General features: G+C 43.2%; 1 protein-coding gene across 1 annotated transcript in view; it reads left to right on the plus strand.

Annotated features, from left to right (window-relative positions):
- The first annotated feature begins 11 nt into the window (after positions 1-11).
- Positions 12-20,056, plus strand: part of ZHX3 (zinc fingers and homeoboxes 3) — a 138,006-nt gene continuing 117,961 nt past the window's right edge. Inside the window, exons 1-3 of the mRNA XM_081033682.1 lie at positions 12-170; positions 334-833; positions 18,446-18,518. The gene's annotated coding sequence lies outside the window, so the exon portion shown is untranslated. The remainder of the gene's footprint in view (positions 171-333; positions 834-18,445; positions 18,519-20,056) is intronic.

Consider the following 20,056-nt stretch of genomic DNA (forward strand, 5'->3'; position numbering starts at 1 on the left):
GCCTTTCACCTACAGAGGCTGGGCGGGGCCAGGCTCAGGCTCCACCCCCGTCCCTTCCCGCACCCCAGAGGGGCTTGGTGGGAGTTGCAGGTGGCCCGCCACCTGACCCACTGCCAGGACAGGCGGAAAACCCGGGACCTCCGTACTCTTGGCTCGCTATGTGACTTTGGGTAAGTTCCCCCAGTCTGAGCCCGTTTTCTGCTTTGTCAGAGGGAATACGGTGGCTTATCCCGTTTGTCAAAGCCACCTCGTAGGATTTTCGATATTACGTGAAGTGACGCTCAAACATCCCCTCCTCGGGGGCAGCTTTCCCTGACGTCCCTTATCCCCCAGGCCGGACAGGACCCTCGTATCACGTGCTTCATATTTGCTCGAATGACTGCATGCTTATTGTCTGCCTGCTCGTTTGAATTTGGCCTCCGTGAGAGTACGCGGCGTCCATCCTTACACCGTAGCGCCCAGTTCAGTGCCTGACACGCAGCGGGAGAGCAGTAACCGCCGCTGCCTTCATTCCATCTGTCCGACGCTGGTGGAGCGGCAGCCGTCGCAATACCGCCACTGGCCAGCAGAGGGCAGGGGATGACCGGCCTTCCTGCCCAGCTGAGCAACCTCCCCGCCCGCAGGCGCCCCGGGGCTGGGACAGGTGAGCCCAGGTGCGCGCACTTCTAAAACCATCAGTCGGCCGGTGAGCCACGGGCCGAAGCTCCCGGGCCAGGGAATGGTTTTTCCTTTTGGATCTGTGGTTCGTGGCCTGTCCTGTATCGAAGACCTCTCCGAGAGCCTGTGAGGATGTACGGCCCCTGCAAAGAAGGTGTACTGAGAAGGCTCAGGAGGTGAGGGAATTTGTCGTAAAGGGGGAAGGCACGGAGGAAAGGCTTGGAGGGGTGGGGTGCAATGGCAAAGCGCCAGACTTAGAAAGTACTGGGCGGTGGAGAGTGAGCGGTGACCGCCATTGCTCTGTGACCCAAGATGACAGGACCTGCTTGGAACCTCAGTTGTCTTTGCTTTAGCAAAAATCAGTCCTGAACCCAGGCAGTGTCTGGCTGGTATCTCAGAAGAGAGCCCTGTTGGGAGCAGGGTTATCTATCTCAAAGTGGCCAGAGAGCAGCCCCAGGCTGCAAACATGTCTGTAAAAGCATCATACATAACTATTCTATTTAACAATGAAACACTTGGAAACATCGGGAATCGCTCCAGCCAGGGCATCGCTCCAGCGAGCGAAGGAAGGAAGGAAGGAAAGAAGGAAGGAAGGAAGGAGAGATCATAGGTTGGGGCTACAGATATCACAGTCACTCCTTTTTGAGCCTCAATGTCCTCATCTGCAAAATGGAGATGAAACCTACCTTGCACGAATGTATTGTGAGGATGAAACAGGATGATCTAACTCAGTGGTTCTTAACTGTGGCTTCACATTGGAATCACGGTATCCTGGGCACATACTGGGGTACTGGCAATAGAAACAAACACAAAACAAAAACTTCTCTAGGTGATTGTTAATGTGTGGCCAAGACTAGAACTACTGAGCTAAATAAAATGCTGAACACGGTGCAGGGCACACACTGGGCATTCGATAATGTTTATTGCGTATATATAAATATATATATATATATATATATTTTTAAATGGAGCACAAATTGTTTTCATTGTTACTTGTTAGAGAAAAAGAAGTTGATATAAAGGTTGTTGCAGAAATTGGATTTTGGACAGGCTTCTTTCTGGAACTATGAATCTGAGATTTGGTGACTATGGGGGAGGGGGAGACAGGGGCAGCTTCTGATAGTATAATTTGTCCTAACACCCAAATGAGCTGAACGAGGCAGGGCCCACCCTGGTCCAGCTTGTGGTTTACATCACCACCTCCAACACGTCCTTGGAACTTGCACGCAGCGTGGATGCTTGTGTTTGCCCATTTCTGGGGTTAAGCGTACAGGCTATTTTCTCCTCTCCATGGCTACACTCACCAGGCAGACCTATACCACTGGCCACTGTTTGTTTCTTGATGAATCCGCGAGTATAGGTAGCACTTCCTTCTTTATGGAACTAGATAGGCTTCTGTGCTTCCTTAAGTCACAGACCCCGTGATTATTTACTGTGTCTCACTGCTTTCTTGCTGGCACCCAGGCCTGCAGCTGTGACCGCTTGTCACAGGCAGCAAGACTGGCTGTGGGAACAGTTCTTCAACCACTCCTGGTGGCTTCATTGAAAGTGGAAAGGGAGGTAAAGGAACCTGGGGCTCACTCTCTCCAGCACGTAGGCTTGGGGGTGGAAGGGTAGGCAGCGGGTATCTGGCTAGGGTTGTCAGATTTAGCAAATAAAAATAAAGGATGCCCAGTTGAATTTGAATTTCAGATAAATAACATAAGGTGTGTGTGTGTGTGTGTGTGTGTGTGTGTGTTTCCATGCAATATGTGGGAGATACTTATACTAAAAGAATCATTTGTTTATCTGAAATTCAAATTTAACCAAATATCCTTTATTTTTATTTGCTAAATCTGGCACCCCAGTGCTTGGCCAGCCAGCCAAGGAGAACCCAGTATGCGGGATTTACTGCCGGCGACGGCCTCCTGCCCGGTATTGCCACATCCAGCTTCCACCTGTCACTGCCCTGCTCCAGAACTGTGTGTGGCTCCCAGCTGCTTCCGTAGCACAACGGGCTCCCTGGCTGCTGTGCTGGGTCTTGGCTCTTCTGTCAGCCCAGCTGCCCTGCTTGGACTCTTTCCCGCCTCTGCTCTTGCTTTCCCTGCTTGGCATGTCTGCTGCCCATTCCCAGTAGCAATTGCAAGCACTTATTGTGCCCCTACTGGGTGCAGGCATGTTGCTGAGTTCTTTATTTGCATTGGTTCATTGGATTCTCACACAACCTAGTATGGTAGGGACAGCACTTATCCTACCTTACCAAGGAAGACACTGATGTTCTAAGAAAGTGATTCTTAAAGTTGGTCCCTGGGCTAGCAGCAGCAGCAGCAGCTCCTGGGAACGTGTTAGAAATGCAAACCCTTAGGCCCCACTCCAGACTTACTGAATCAGAAACTCGGGGGTGGGCCCAGCCATCTGTATTTTATAGCCCCATCCATACCCCAACTAGGCGATTCTGATAGGCGATTCTGATGCATGCTGGAGTTTGAGACCTGCTGTTCTAAGAGACGAGGTGACTGCAAGTATAGAGGACCACCAGACAGGATGTTTATAATCTCACCCAGCATCGTGCCCGGGGCCAGGCACCGGAGATGCTGCAGCAACAGCACAGTCTGGGAGGTGGGAGCGGAGGAAGGAGGGAAAGAAAGAGAAGAACACACAGGCCACTGGGATGTAAGATGACGAGGCTGAGATGAGGTAGGCCAAGCCCTGGAGCCCGTAGCAGGATGTGAGGGGTCAAGGAGAGCTTTCCCAAGGTAGAGCTCTAAGCCTGAAAAATAAGTTGGCGTTTGTTAGGTGAAATAGAGTAGCAACAGTGTTCCAGGTGTCAGGATTAGTTTGTACAAAGGGCCTGGGGGCATTTCACTCTTGGGGATAGAAAGTGAGGCAAGGTGAGTGGGGGATGGGGGAGGAATCTGATTGTGCCAGAGTCCTCTGCCCTCAGAGCAAAGGAAGAAGTTTTAAAGGCTGTTGAGAAAAAGCCCTCTGGCTTCCAGGTAGAACAGGTCCTAGGGAAGATGAGGGTTTGGGGGTGGGGAGTGGGCAGCAAGGAGAGACACAGTGGTGCTAGGCCTTACCCCAAGCCCTGGATCCAGGCTGCTTCCGTCCTCCAATGTATCTGCAGAGATTCAGCCCCCTGTCACAGCAGTGGGCACGTGTGTGGGTCCAAGGCTGGAGTCGCAGGGTGCAAGGCCAATATGTAATATAATATTCTGGGCCTAAGAAGTGGGTTTGAGGAAGCAGCGCCCTCCCTGTACCCCCTCTGCAGGCACCAACCACACTGCCGGCCCCACCCTGCTGGCCCCAGCCTCTGCCACTGGCCCAAGTTCTTTTCCCTTGCATGTTCCTTTTCCATGCTGATGTGGCTAAGGCTGAGCCTTTCAGGGACAAGCCCTGGATGGGGTCAGGGAACCCTAGGCTGGAGGGCAGGAGACTTCTGCCGTTATCCCCTACTCCTGCCAAAGAAGCCTTTGGTGCCAGCCAAAAACTGAGCCAGCCAGGCCAGGTTGCCTGGCAGCATGGGTTTCTGCTGGGCAGTTCCCGGTTCCAACTGTCCTTTCCGGAAAAATGTCAGTTTGACCGAATCCTTTTGGAACCTGCTTGCCATTTCTAGCCTAGGGAAGAATAGTGAAAGATCACTGAGCATTGTATAAAGTGGAGCTTTCTGTGTGTCTAAAATCCCTACAGGATTTACCAACTGCCCCGTGAACTTGACCTTCAGCAAGGGGACCTCCTATTCTTCCTCTTTTTATGTGCTCCCCACCCTCCATCTGGCATCCAAGACTAAGGAAGGTCTAGCATGGAGCCCTCCACTTAAATGGATGTTCAGAGATATTGTTTAGGGGAGATCAATTTATGCTCAGCCTTGAATAATATATAGATGGAGTGTGTATGGGATGGGCAGGGGCAGTCTAAGTGGATGGAAGTGGTTGAATGAAGGCACGGATACTGGAGAGAGAAAGTGAGTACAAGGAGATAGCCTGTCTGGCCTGAAATATGGGGCAAAACCATGGGCATTAAGGAACAATTGATGGTTGCTGAGCAGGAGAGTGACACAATATTGCTAGTCATTGTACCAGATTCTTTGCAAATGTTACATGTACTGTCTGGCGTATATTGTTTTCTCTGCCTGACAGTTCCCTCCTCCCCCTGTGCATATAGTTAATGCCAGCTCATTTTTCAGATCCTTGCTCCACTTCCTCAGGGAAGCCTTCAGTGGCAGACAGACTCTAAAGTGACCCCCTGTATCCTTGCCTCCTGGGGTTCATGCCTCTGGGTATGTAATCCTTTCCTCTTGACTGTGGGTGTGACCCGTGACTTGATTTTAATCAAAGCAGAAGACCCAACTAAGACATGCCCAGACTGCTGACTCACAGAAACTGTGAGATAATACACATATGTCGTTCAAAACCTCTAAGTTTGTAGTGACTTGTTACACAGCAATAGCTAACTAATACACCTTCTCGCTAGGTTGACTCTCCCTTACATAGGCTCTCACAGCGTCACGTATCTTTTCATCTTAGTGCTTTATGTGACACCTTCCATATACTATTTGATGAAGGCTGTCTTCATGAGGGTACTTTTTGCTTACCACTGTATCCCGGAGCTTCACTTGGTGCCTGGTACACAAAAGAAAACCCACAATAAGTATCAGTTACATGTGTTAGTGAGTGAAGGCTCTTATTTTATCTTTATAACAACCTGTTAGAGTAGCAACCATTGTTCCATATGAAGAAAAGGGAACCAATCATTAACTTATGCTTAAGTATACTGATCAAAATTTTATACTTAGTAAAATTTTGGTTATGCATGCCACCCTAGCCTAATTTTTAGTGTGACCCAAGAATAAATTATTTCAGTGCAGGGCATGAATCACATCATTGCATGGTATGACATTGTTTATGTAGCATTGTATTTTCCAAAAAGCACAGCTATCCAAAAGATAATTCTGGGTTCCTTTGGGTTTCCTAATGGCTTCTCTTACACTTTACTTAAATCATTCTTTTGAAACTCCTGCCCTGAGACTGTCCTTTTCTACCACTGCCAGACCCTCGTCTGCCAATACCTTTTATGATTCCAGCTGTTCCCAACCTCATTCTTATCAATTTCATAAAATTCTACATCTTCAGCAAGACTTCTTTCTACACAGAAGTGAGAAGCTATGAATTAGACATGCATACAGTAGCCTGGATGGAACTTACAGTGTTAGGTGGGGAAAACAGTAAAAGAGATTTAAAACAGTTTAACTGAGGTTTGACTGACGTACAATAAACCACACATATTTAAACTGTACATTTGAGTTTTGACATGTGTAGATGGATACCCATGAAACCATCACCACAATCAATGGTTTTATTTTGTACTCCTCTTGCATTGAACTCTCAGAGTTCAAAGCCATGTGACAGCAGGATGCTGTTAAAACCAAAGTCAGTTCTGGTTGGCTCTCTTCTCAAAACCTTCCAGTGGCTCAGTCTCATACCTCCCACTCCTCTGCTCTCTTCTTCCACTCAGCTCCCCATCACTCACTGCACCTGCCACATTCGCCTCCTCCTGGGTCCTCAAGCACACCAGATACACTCCCCCACTTTGCCCTGGGGGTTTCCTCTGCCTAGAATGCTGTTTCCCCAGACACCCACATGGCTCACTCTCTCACCCACCTCAAGACAACTCAGATGTCACCTTTCTACCCTGAACCCTCCCAGCTACCTTTCCCTGTTCTAATCTTTTCCAGTAGCACTAATCACCTTCTCATATGCTATATAATTGACTCATGTGTAATATTTGGTGTTTGTCTCCCCCCACGAGAATGTAGCCCCAGGACGACAAGACATTTGATCTGTCTTCACCGATCTATCCCAAGAATGGCGTCTGGCACATAGTAGGTCTCCAATCGAGATTAGTGACTGTCTGCATTGCCTCTACTTTGAAGTCTCTAGCCCTTGCTGCTGTATGTCTCCCTCTGACCACTTTCTCCAGTATTCTCTCCAGGTTATACGACTGGTGGTATCTGCCCCACTCACTAGGTTGCCAGTGTTTTGACCTTACTGTGTGTTTGCCAAGCCTCCAGCAGTGGCGAAATACTAAATTCAAGCTTCTTCTTTTTTTTTTTTTTAAGGACAAGAGGATAAAAGAGGAAGGAGCAAAGAGAATGAAGGGAGATGATGGGGGAAGCAATGGGCAGAGCAGAGAGGGTGGAGACAGAAGACAGTCACAGATTTTCCTGGGGTCCCCACCCAATCAGCTTTCCAAGCGGCTCAGAGGACCAGCCAGCAGTGGCTGAGGGTTATGTGCCACATATCCAGAGCTGTGTGCCACATGGCAGAAGCAGTCCCGTTGAGTCATGGGACACCCAGCCACCGTAGAGTTTGGTGTGTGGAGTATTTTTGTTTTTTACAGCCCAGCTGTCTGTGTAATGACTTCCTTCCCTGCGGCGTTATTCATGGAGGTGTCCCTGAGCGACCAGCTGAGTCACTGCATTCCTTGCAGCTTAAAACACTGGCTAAGCACCCAGGCCCAGTTCCTTCATGTAGGTGGGACCCGTGAAGGCAGCCAGGGAGTGCCCCGGAAAGACAGGCTTTTGGGTTCCCGTCTCTAACCTGCACCCATCCCCAAAAGCATGATTGAAAAAACAACAACACGGTAAAAGTAGAAATTCCCTCTGTTAAGCACTGAGGGAATGGCCGCAGTCATGTACCACAGCCTGAAGAATCACATGTCACAACCATGACATCAATGCCACGTCGAAGGGGGCACGAGGAACCAGAGTCCATGCCCTCTGTGTTGTTGCAGCGTGAAGGGTCAGAAACCCAAGTGAAGAGACTGGGAATGCTCATACCCAACTGGCAGCCATGGAAACATGCTCAGCCCTTCTGTAAAGTAAGCATGAAGTTCTCAGTAAAATGACGTCTGCCTATGGCACGGCGATCAGCAGTGTCCTTGAAATGTGTCTTGAAGGAAGTTTGCTCAGATACATAAGAAGAGAAGGAGGGGGTTGTTTATTGACAGGGTTGTTCATGCATCAGTGAATGGGAGGTGAGACTGCTGCAGGATTGTCCCAGGCAGACTTCATTTTGCTGAGAACTACCTGCTTGTTTTACAGTTTATTTCTACACGGCAATGAGAGGCTACGCATGAGATGTACACACAACAGTCTGGATGGAACTTACTGTGTTAAGTGGGGAAAATAGTAAGAGAGAGTGAAAGCACAATACTTTTCCTGTTTTACTGTGGTATGACTGACATAAAATCAACCAGACACATTTGAAATGTACATTTGAGTTTTGACATGTGTGGACACCCATGAAACCATCACCACAGTAAAGAGAACACATATATCCATCACCCCCCAACGTGTGAAGTAGATCTAGGTGTGTTAAAATTTTAACTTAACATTAAGTTGGTTTTTTTTTAAAGTTTAACTGTATGTGCAATATAATCCCATATTTATAACAACAAAAAATGTTCAGATACCCTGACAAAACTGGAGGAACATATACCAAACTTATGTTTGTTGTTGGGAATCTTGTGAAAACTGCGTGGCCCCACTTTGCCTGGCACCACAGAAACGGTTGTGCCCATACCTGTTGTTCCATATCATGGTCTCCAAGTCTCTGAAGAAGGTTTAACACACTAGAAATTTGTTATTATGGTCCCCTTACTTTGAGTGACTTTATTAAAATGTCACAGAGGTCATCACAATGGACTCCCACAGAAGGGGTGTCTGACTCTTCTATTTTCCTTTCAGCTCACCTCCAGGACCATTTTCTTATCACCCCTCCAAACAGGAACTATTTCAGCAGGGGGCTGGCTGTGGCTGGGGACAAAAGAGTGCTTCCCCAACTTGTTTTCAAATCCATCTTTTATTACCACTCTTCACGTTAGCTCATGAGAACAGGAAGTGGTGAAAGATTGTGGGGGTTGGGGTATGTTTAGTTTTGTCTGGTTATGGGTTTTATATAAAGGCAGTCATTAAGTGTTTTGTGTCTGGCTTCTTTCACTGCACGTTATTTATAAGAGTTGCGTGCAACTGTAGTCCATTCACTTTTAGTGCGATATATAGCATTCTGTTGAGTGACTATACCCCCATTAATTTATCCCTTCTACTACTGATTGACCTTTGGGTTGTTTCCAACTTGAGGCTATCATAAATAACGCTGCTGTGAACATTCTTGTACAGGTCTACCTGGGCATTTATTTCTCTTAGGTATATACTTTGGAGCAGATTTGCTGGGTAATAGGAATGCTCATGCTTAACTTTAAATAGTAATTCCAAACTGTTTTCCAAAATGAGTATAACTTTCCGCCCCCAGCAATGTGTTAAGAGCTCCCCTTGTCCATTCAGCAACAGTTCTCCTCAGCAGTTGGCACTGTCAGACTTTGTATTTTTAGCCATCTGTTGCGTCTGTAGTAGTTGTTCACTCTGGTTCATTTCCTTGATTACTAATGAGGCTAAGCACCTTTCATATGTTTATTAGCCATTTGGATTCTCTTTGTGTGAAGAGTGTGTTCTTGCCCATTTTTCTATTGCTCTTTTTTTTTTTTTTTTGTATATTCTGGATATAAACCCTTTGTCAGTTATGTGCATTGCAAATCTTTCTCATCTGTGACTTGCCTCTTCACTCTGTTAATGGTATTTCTTTTTCTTTTTCTTTTTTTTTTTTTTAAAGATTTTTTATTGGGGAAAGGGAACAGGACTCTACTGGGGAACAGTGTGTGCTTCCAGGACTTTTTTCCAAGTCAAGTTGTCCCTTCAATCCTAGTTGTGGAGGGTGCCGTTCAGTTTCAAGTTGTCCTTTCAGTCTTAGTTGTGGAGGGCACAGCTCAGCTCCAGGTCCAGTTGGCGTTGCTAGTTGCAGGGGGCGCAGCCCACCATCCCTTGCGGGAGTCAAACCGGCAACCTTGTGGTTGAGAGGACGCGCTCCAACCAACTGAGCCATCCGGGAGCTCAGCGGCGGCTCAGCTCAAGGTGCCCTGTTCAATCTTAGTTGCAGGGGACACTGCCCACCATCCCTTGTGGGAGTCGAGGAATTGAACTGGCAACCTTGTAGTTGAGAGCCCACTGGCCCATGTGGGAATCGAACAGGCAGCCTTCGGAGTTAGGAGCACGGAGCTCCAACCACTTGAGCCACTGGGCCGGCCCCATAAAGCTTTATTGTTTTGCCTTTCATATTTAAGTCCATAATCCAACAGAAATTGGTTTGTTGTTTGTTAAATACATGAAGTTAAATTGGAACAACACATCTCATAGACACCCATTCATTCAAGACATATTTATTGAGTATCTCCTGTGTGTCTGGCCACGTTTATTATTTTCCTTTTCATATTCAGGTCCATAGTTCATCAGAAATTGGCTTTTGAGTATGGTGTGAGGTAGGGTTCCAATGTCATTTTTCCCAGATGAATAGTCAATTGACTCAACATCATTTATTCAAGAGATCATTTCCCCACACTATTCTACAATGCTATCTTTATCATTAATCTGTTTTGGGGGTCTTCTTTTCTGTCTGTTGGTTTTTCTCTACTCTTGTGCCAATACCGTATTGTCCAAACCTTTAGAGCTGTATTATAACTCTAATTAGCTGATAGAGCAAATTCTCCCACCTGGTATTTCTTTGAGAGTACGTTGGCTATTCGTGGCCTTCTATAGTATCACATAAATTTGATATTAGAATTATCTTGTAATGTTCCATATGAAAATCAACTGGGATGGCTTTGAATCTATATACCAATTAGAGAGAATAACAACTTTATAATGTTGAGTCTTCCAATTTATTAACATGGTGTCTCTCTCCATTGTTCATTTATTCTTTGATGTCCATTAAAATGTTCATGGCTTCCTCTACAGAGGTCTTACATGTCTTTTGTTACATTCATTTATAGGTACTTGGTATTTTTTGACTATTGCAAAACTATGTTGACTATTCTTTTAAGAAACTATTTTTTCTGACATTTGCTAGAATATATAAATAAGATTGATTTTGGTGTAGTATCGATTTTGAAACCCAGAAGTGATCCTTCATCAATCAGTACCCAACCATGAAGGCACCCTGCTCTCAGGCTTTTACCCTCCAGAATGGTGAGAAATACATTTCTATTGTTTATAAGCTACCTAGTCTGTGGCATTTTATCATAGCAGCCAGATTAAGACAACTATTTATTGGTCCTAAAAGTTTTTTGAGATTCCTTAGGATTTTCTATCTACGCAATCATGTCATCTTTGAATAAAGACAGTTTTAGTTTTTTTTTTTCTTTCATTTCTATTCTTAGGTGGCTAAGAGTTTTTATTGTGAAGAGTGTTGAATTTTATCAAATGCTTTTTCATCACATATTCAGATGATCAAATTATTTTTCTATTTTATTCTGTTAATGTGGTTGTTTGATTTTTAAATGTTAAACCAATTTGCATTTCTGGGGTAAATTCCATTTGGTTATGATTTCTTACTCTTTTTATTTATAGCTGGATTTGATTTGGTAACATTTAGTTTTGGGTTGTCGCATTTTGGTCATGAGGGATATTGATCTGTCGTATATTCTCTTGCTGTGTTCTTGCCAGGTTTTGGTAGTAGTATTGTGCTGACCTTATAAAATAAGTTGGGAAATATAATTTCTTATTTAAATATTAGCTAGAATATTTCCAATCTTTTATCTTTTTACTCTGTATGCCCTTAAGGTGTGTCTCTTATAAACATTATATAGTTGAGTCTTCTAGTTTGGTTAAATTCAACCTGTCAACCTTTTTCTTTTTATTAAAATATTTAGTCCATTTATATTTGATGGAATTAAAGGTATGGTTCCAAACCATTTATTTCTACAATCTTATTTGTCTTCTCTTTTTCCTACCTGGTTTTTGTTCCTGTTTTCCTTTTTTTTCTTCCTTCTTTTGGATTTTTTATTATTCCATTTTATTTTTTTTAAATTGTGGTAAAATACATATAACATAAAATTAATCATTGTAGCCATTTTAAGTGTACAGTTTACTAGTTCACATTTTTGTGCAGCTAATCTCCAGAATTCTTTTCATCTTGCAAAACTGAATCTCTGCCTCCATTAAACAATGACTTCCCATTCCTTCCCCTCCCCCCGACCCTATTCCCGGCAATCACCATTCTACTTTCTGTCTCTATGAATTTTACTTTTCTAGGTACAGGTATACCTCACTTTATTGTACTTCACTTTATTGGGCTTTGCAAATATTGCATGTCTTACAAATTAAAGGTAAGACTCTCCACCAGAAAAAAAGATTATGACTTGCTGACAGCTAAGATGACCATCAGCATTTTTTTAGCAATAAAGTATTTTTTAATGAAGGTATGGTCATTGCATTTTTAGATAAAATGCTGTTGTATGTCTATTGCACATTTGGTAGATTACAGGATAGTATAAACATAACTCTTATATGCACTGGGAAACCAGAATTTTTGTGTGACTCACTTTACTGTGATATTTATTTTACTACTGTGGTCTGGAACTGAATCTGCGGTATCTCCGAGGTATGCCAGTACTTCATATCAGTGGAGTTATACAGTATTTCTGTTTCGTGACTGGCTTATTTCACTTAACATTATGTCCTCAAGGTTCATCTATGCTGTAGCATGTGTCAGACTTTTCTCCCTTTTTAAAGCTGAATAATATTTCACTGTATGAATATGTTACGTTTTGTTTTTCCATTCATCTGTCAATTGTTATCTGGGTTGCTTCCACCATTGTGGGTTGCTTTGGCCATTGTGAATAATGCTGCTATGAACATGAATGTATAAATATCTCTTTGAGACTCTGCTTTCAATGTTTTTCCACTGGAGTTTTAGGTAAACCACTTTTTTATATTTTTAGTGGTTACATTGGAGATTATGATATACATCCTTAACTTATTGCAGTATAACTTGAGTTAGTACTTTACAATTCTCCAAACAATGTAAGAACCTTACAACAATGTAATTCCCTTTACTGCTCCTACCCTCTATATTATTTTTGTCACATATTTTGCTTTTACATATTACAAATCTCAAAATACATGTCGTTATTGCTTTAAATAGTAATTTATCTTAAATTTAAAGTTGTTATTATGTTTACCCACATGTATACCCTTTCCTGCGATCTTCATTTTGTCCTATAGCTCTGTATTCCCACCTAGAATTGTTTTTCTTTGACTTGAAAAACTTTTAGTATTTCTTGTAATTCAGACTTGCTGGCATTGAATTCTCCAAGTTTTTCTTTTTTCTTTTTTCCTGGCCTGGAAATGTTTTTATTTCACCTCATTTTTTTGAAGGGTGTTTTCACTAAGTTCTGAATTTCTTGGTTGGCAGTTTTCTTCCCGCTGTAGATTTTAAAGATGCCATTTTAGCCTTCTTTCTTCTTTCTCATGAGAAGCAGGTTGTTATTATAATTGTTGTTTCTCTGAATTGTCTTTTTTTCCTTCTGCCTGCTTTTAAGATTTTATCTTTGATTTTTAATAGTTTAACTATGTTGTGTCTAAGATATGGTTTTCTTTATATTTATTATATTTCATGTATTTATTATCTGAGCTTGAATTTGTGTATATCTTTCATTAATTTTGAAAAAATTTTAACTATAATCTCTTCATATATCTTTTTCTTTCCACTCTCTCCTTTTCTGGGACTCAAATTACTTTTGTATTAGACCAATTTGATAGGTCTTTGGTTTTCTATGGTTTTGCCATAATGTATCTGGGTGTAGATTTATTTGACATCTTCAACTTATGAGTTGATGTCTTTCCTAAGTTCTAGAAAATTCTCAGACATTGTCTTTTCAAATATTGCTTCTGTCTCATTCTCTCTCTTTTCTCTTTCTGGGACTCTAATGAAACTGTATGTTAACCCTCACTGTATCCTGTATGTCTCTTATCTTCTTCTATATTTTCTATCTCTTTGTCTCTCCATACTTCATTCTGGGAGTTTTCGTCTTACCTATAATGGTAATTGTCATTTGCATTGCTTTCACCTTTTGGCTATTGTGAATAATGCTGCTATGAACATGGGTGTACAAATGTCTGTTCGAGTTCCTACTTTAGATTCTTTTGGGTATAGGAGTTTGGAAAATTAAGTTTGTGAACTCATCCTAGAAAAAGTGCTACATACCTCATTGCTGAGTGTCACTATGGTCACCTTCGAAGTACTCTTCTTTGGAAGCTATGCACCGACACCAGCACCTAGTCCATCTTTCAAAGCAGTGTTGGAACTCTTTTTCTGGAATGGCCATCAGAGCTGTCGTCATATTACCCTTGATGTCCTGAATGTCATCCAAATATCTTCCTTTCAATGTTTTCTTTATCTTTGGGTAAAGAAAGAAGTCATTGGGAGCCAGATCAGGTGAGTAGGGAGGGTGTTCCAATACAGTTATTTGTTTACTGGATAAAAACTCCGTCACAGGCAGTGCTGTGTGAGCTGGTGCATTGTCGTGATGCAAGAGCCATGAATTGTTGGTGAAAAGTTCAGGTCGTCTAACTTTCACGCAGACTTTTCAACACTTCCAAATAGTAAACTTGGTTAACTGTTGGTACAAATTCATAATGAATAATCCCTTTGACATCAAAAAAAAGGTTAGCAACATTGTTGCAACAAGTTTGCAAACTTAATTGTCGGACCTCGTACACCTAGAAGTAGAAATCCTGGATCATTTGATAAGTCTAAATTTAATTTTTTTTTGTTGCATTTTTTCCGTTTTTATTTAAAGTTATTGGGGTAACCTTGGTTAATAACATCATTTAAGTTTCAGATGTATAACTTTATAATACATCATCTGTATACTCCATGGTGTGCCCACCAGCTAAAGTCTAGTCTCCTTCCATAACCATATATTTGAACCCCTTTACCCTCTTCATCCTTCCCTTCCCCCTTTTCCCTTCTGGTAACCACCATACTCTTGTCTGTGTCTATGAGTTTGTTTGTTTTGTTTGAATGTTTGCTTTTTTGAAGAGCCATCATACTTTTTTCTACAGCAGTTGCATTATTTTATATTCTCACAAATAATGCACAAGGGTTCCAATTTCTGCACATCTAGTACCTGTTATTTTTCTTTTCTTTTTTGGATAATAGCCATTCTAATGGTTGTGAAGAATTAGCTCATGATTTTGATTTGTCAAAGCTTGGCTCTTATCTCTTGCAATGTAATAAGTTTGGTTGGTTTTTGGTCTGTGTCTGATAATTTCCTACATTTAGCATCGCTATGAATCTGTTTCTTTGTTGTTTTACTCAGTTTTTCTTTTGGTGTCTCGTCTCCATTTGTGTCTGGCTATATTTGACTGTCCATTAGACATTGCAGCACATTTGAGACAATTGTAGAAACATTTTAAGGTTAGACTGATGTAAACTTTTCCCAAAGAGATTTGAAAAAAACGTTTAAAAAAATTTTCGTTTTTTACTTGCCCCCTTGGGAATGCTCACAGTTCAGGATCCCTTTAATCTGTGTTCAGAGTGTGACGTTATCTAGAACATTCAGAGGACTTGAAACCAGGCTGCAACTGTGAAAGGAACAGACCACTTCCAGTTCACATCTCTTCTGAAAGCTCTTCGGAACCCTTGATTAAAGTAAAGTATAAAGAGTTTTGTTGGCTGAAGACTTGAATGTCTCACGGAGGAGTCTGGAGAAGGGATGGGCAGTTGTTGGATTGGGATTGGGTCAGGGGGCAGCTTGTTGAACTTTATATTGTGGTTCTTCATGGGAAAAGGAGGAAGGCCGGCTGGGCCAGACTAGGGCTAGGGAAACCGAACCTGCCTCAGGGATGGGCTGTCCCTGCGGAGGCCCATCCCTATATGGTGCAGGGTCTACCAGGTAGAGTACAGCAGGGGAGAAGCCAGGACTACAGAGAAGCTGAGAATGTGACCGGGGGTGACTCAGCAGGCCAAGGCTTCTGTTCGCCTGGGCCAGAAGTAGGTTCTCTTCCTTGGGCCTATACCGTGGCCTTCGCCAGGCCAACCAGTACCTACGTATGTGGGCTGGGCTGAGCCTGGACACTTGAGGCAGCTTCATCATTGTTCTCCCTGCATCATTCTGAGCCTACCCAGTCTGTTCTCCACGTAGCATGTTGTCCCTACTCAGGTCACTTCCATAAAGTCCTATTGCTCTTAGGATGTCTCAAATTATTACCATGACTTGATCTGGCCCTGGCCACTTCTCCAACCTCATCTCCTCCCATTACCGACCTCATTGTTCATGTTTCTTCTGATTTAAAGAAGAAAATCGCCATGTACCCTTGACTGCCACCCAGTTTAAATCGCCATGTACCCTTGACTGCCACCCAGTCTATGCATGTGCTGTTCCTTCTACAGAGAGCGCGCTTCTTTTCCCTATCTACCTAATGGTTTGGACTCAATGTATGTGTCCCTGAAAAATTCATACAGTGAAGCCCTAACCCTCATTGTGACTGTGTTTGGAGTAAGGAAATAATTAAGGTTAAATGAGGTCATGAGGGTTGTGCCCTGAGCCAGTAGGATTAGTGTCGTAAGAAGAGACACAGGGAGCTCACTCTTCCTCTCTCTGCACACACACGTACTGAGGAAAGGCCATATGAGGACAAAGCAAGAAGGTGGCCTCACCAGAAACCAAGTTGGCTGTAACCTTGATCTTGTATTTCCAGCCTCAAAAACTGAGAAAATTAACTGCTGTTGTTTAACCCACCTGGTCTATGTTATTTTGTTATGGCAGTCCAAGCAGACTAATACGTCTAATTTCACCCCAATTTTCCCCTTTAGATCTCACACTTACTGTTTCCCTAAATATCTTTAGGCCAGAGCTTCCTATTTCTGGATCTCATGGTACCAGCGCCATGTAAGATTTATGGTTTTGATTACTTGACCAATGTCTGCCTGACTTATTAGATTGAAGCTCTATGAGGGTCTCTGGTTTTATTCGCTGCTGCATACCCAGAACCTAACAGAAGGCCAGGTACACGGTAGGTGCACAATACAAATTTACTGGGAATGAGAGTGGTGGGTAGGGACAGACAATGCATTGAGCTGGACACTCAAGCTCATCTCTGGTCCAGGAGAAACTGCATATTTATAAAACAAGATGTGACTCTAAGCCCCACCCTGTGAAGGATTGGGGCTCCTGCCCATCATGCCTGGCTCAGGTCCTGGGCTGGCCTGGCCTGGCCTACGCCTGCTCATGGAAGCAGCAGAACCCCAGCTGTGAGGACTGGCAGAAGACAGGCTCTGACATCAGGCCACATCCTGTTCCTTCTCTGAGCTCTGCCTGCATTATGCTACTCATTCTTAAAAAAGAGCTGGCATATCAATTGGGTAGAATTTTTAGTTTCTCTTCCTGTAGTTCAAAGCTCAGACTTGTTCCCACCTATGAGTCTATAGCCCTGTCTACTACCCAGAGCTGTGCAGTAAACAGCCATTGTTAGAATGCTTTCGGTTTCAAGTATAATAGAGAATCCTACTCAAATTAAAATCAACGATAATGATTTATTGATTCATGTAACTGTATTTGGTAGATAGATTCAGGTAGGCATTGATCAGTGTTCCAGCTCTGTTTCTCTTCAATTCTCTCTGCCTTTCCCAATTCCATATGTTAGGTTCATCTTTAGGCTGGCTCTCCTCATGGTTACAAAACAGCTGCCAACAGCAAATGGTTCCTTCCTGACATCCCAAGAGACAGTGAGGGTTTTATGCAATCATTGTGCTGAGATAAATGTTGGGTATTAGTAGATGTAGGCTGGGGTAATAGGGCTATCTCTGAAGCAGTCAATACAAGGTGGATTAGATTACTTCAACTGGCTTAGAACAGTCAGGGTCCACACCCACATGTGGGAGATGGGGTCCATCCCTCTCAAATTGTCTCAATGCTGTACAATGGGGAGATGGAGTGGATGTCAGGAAGATACATCTGTCGAGATAGGCTAGATGTTGCTGAGGTGAAAAATAAGCCCCGATCTTGTTTATATAACAGCAAAACTTTATGTCTTACTTATACTGCAGGTCTACAGTGGGTCACCTAGGGGCATTATTCCGTGTTTTCTCTCTTCAGGACCCAGACTGATGGAGCTATCACTATCTCAAACATCGTCTATTGCTGTTACTGATGGAAAGAGGATAGAAAATTGTCTACTAGTTCTTAAAATTTGGACCTGGGAGTGACATACTTCTACTCATCCTTTATTGACTACAATAAAAGCAAGTAACATGGTCATTCCTGACTCCAAGCTGTAATGAAGTATAACACAATCCTGTCATGTATCTGGGAAGCAAACCTGAAATCGTTGGCTAGCATTCATGTCAACTACCACAGGAGGTCATCAGAATACCCACTACCGAGGGCTCATGGAGACCACCCCAGTTTTTGTCCCCTTTTTGTTGAGGAAAAAACAACTTCCTGTTTTGATTGCTACCTAAAAATAGGCCTCCCAATTACACAGAAACTCAATCATCATCTCCTGTGTCACAACCAAATGTTTCTCAGGTTTTGTCCCATAAGTGAAATCAGTGGTTCTATTTTCCCATTAAATGAGATCAATGGTTAAGATATCTCCTCAACTCACAACAATTTCCTTTTTTGTGGTCTTGATCCACAGAGGTGGGTTCCTGGTGAACTACATCACCTGTAAGCTGGACATAATTATCGGTGGTGGGGAGTGGGGTGGCACCTGACTCAAGTTGCATCAATGAGAGCCTCTTCTCTGGGATTTGGAAATTGGAATGATTAGGGATTTTAGTCTTTCTCTGGGTACCTGGAATTGTGTCATGTACTTGAGAATGGTTGGCAGACATATTTCCCATTGTGTTATCTAGAAGCAAAGAAAACAAGTTTGCAGAGAGAATCTTACAGGTAAACCTTGCTCTGCTTCCAGTTCGTCCAGAAGTCCAGCTGGGTTCTCCCCCTTGGCCTGAGAGACTCCTCCTCTTCTTCCCCAAAAGTTTAAGGTAAGTCCCCCTTTTATTTTCCTTAAATTGGCCTGATGGGTTACTGGCACTTGCAGCCAACAAACTCCTAACTGATACATGTTCTTTACCTCTGGACCCTGACCTAAATAGGTCACAGGTGTAGCTCATTCCAATAAAATAAAGCTCAGGTTGTAATTCTGTTGCATCAACTGTACTTCTGGCAGTTTCTTTCCTGCTTGAGAAAGCTCATCAGAATGTGAGTGCAGATGACATTATTATAGGGAACACCTGGAATCTACTTAAATTGTTTTTTTTTAAAGAAAAATATTTTTCATCCTCAGGTAAGCATGATTTGTGACATACCTCCTAACACTGGTATTAAGTGCATGCTGCTTCCTCTGCCTGGAGTCTCCTTATTAATTTTTTAGACCCAACCTAATGTGACCTCCTCTTGGAAGCCTTTCCACACTCTCCTATATAGTATTAATTATGTCTCTCTCGCTGCTTCCCAAAGCAGTTGGCACATCTATCTGGTGTTATGTGTTTTCCTCCAGAAGTAATTTATTATCTGGGTGTCTTCTCTGAAATACTGAGTCTCTCAGTGGTCAGGAGAGTGCCTTGTCTATCTCTGTGTCCCATAGTACCTGCATTGGAATAGATGCTCAGAAATTTGAGTAAATTTCTGTTAATTGGAATATATCCCATATCTACTTTGATTCATTCAAGAAATATTTATTGAGTACCTGAGTATGTCAGGCCATGTTCCAGATGCTAGAACACTAAGTTTCTGCCCTTGGGACATTACAGATGATATTCAGGTCATAAAGGTTATGAGGGAAAATAAAGCAGCACGAAGGGAGAGCAAGTGATTGGGGTTGGGATTTGATATTTTAGTAGAGTTGTCTGAGAAGGTCTTCCTGAGGAGGTGACTTTTGAGTAGATATTTGGAGTAAGGACACATACCTTTCTTGGGGGAAGAAACACCAAGTGCAAAAGTGAGCCTGCATGTTCCAGGAGCAGGAAGACAGCTGGTGTGGCTGGAATGGAGTGAGGGGGTAGAGTGGAAGGAGATGCAGTTAAAGTGGTGAGGGAAAGGAGGGGTGCAGATGATATAGAACCTTGGAGGCCCTTGAAAAAAAAGCCTTTGGTTTTTGCTGTGAGTGAGGTGGGAAGCCACTGAAGGCTTTAGAGAAGAAATATGTTTTGACTTAGGCGGCTTGAGAACAAGCTCTGTGAGAGCAAAATGGATTCAGGGAGCAGAGGTAGCAGGTCATTGCAATATTCTAGGAAAGAGAAGATGAGGGCTCAAATGAGGCTACTGTAAAGGCAGAGCTGACAATCTTTGCTGCTAGATTGCATGTGGGATATGACAGGAAGAGAGGGATCAAGGATGATTCCAGTGGTTTGTCCTGAGCCACCAGAAGGATGGAATAGACATTAACTGAGGTGCGGAAGGCGGGAGAGGAGCAAGCCGAGGGGCAATTCCAGTTTGGCTTTGGACATGTGAAGTTTGACATATTGCTCAGTACTTATGTACGCGTATATACACATGTTCACTGGTTTTCAGGATCTGAAGG

This window comes from Rhinolophus hipposideros, assembly GCF_964194185.1.
Source record: "Rhinolophus hipposideros genome assembly, chromosome: 22".
Lineage (NCBI taxonomy): Eukaryota > Metazoa > Chordata > Mammalia > Chiroptera > Rhinolophidae > Rhinolophus > Rhinolophus hipposideros.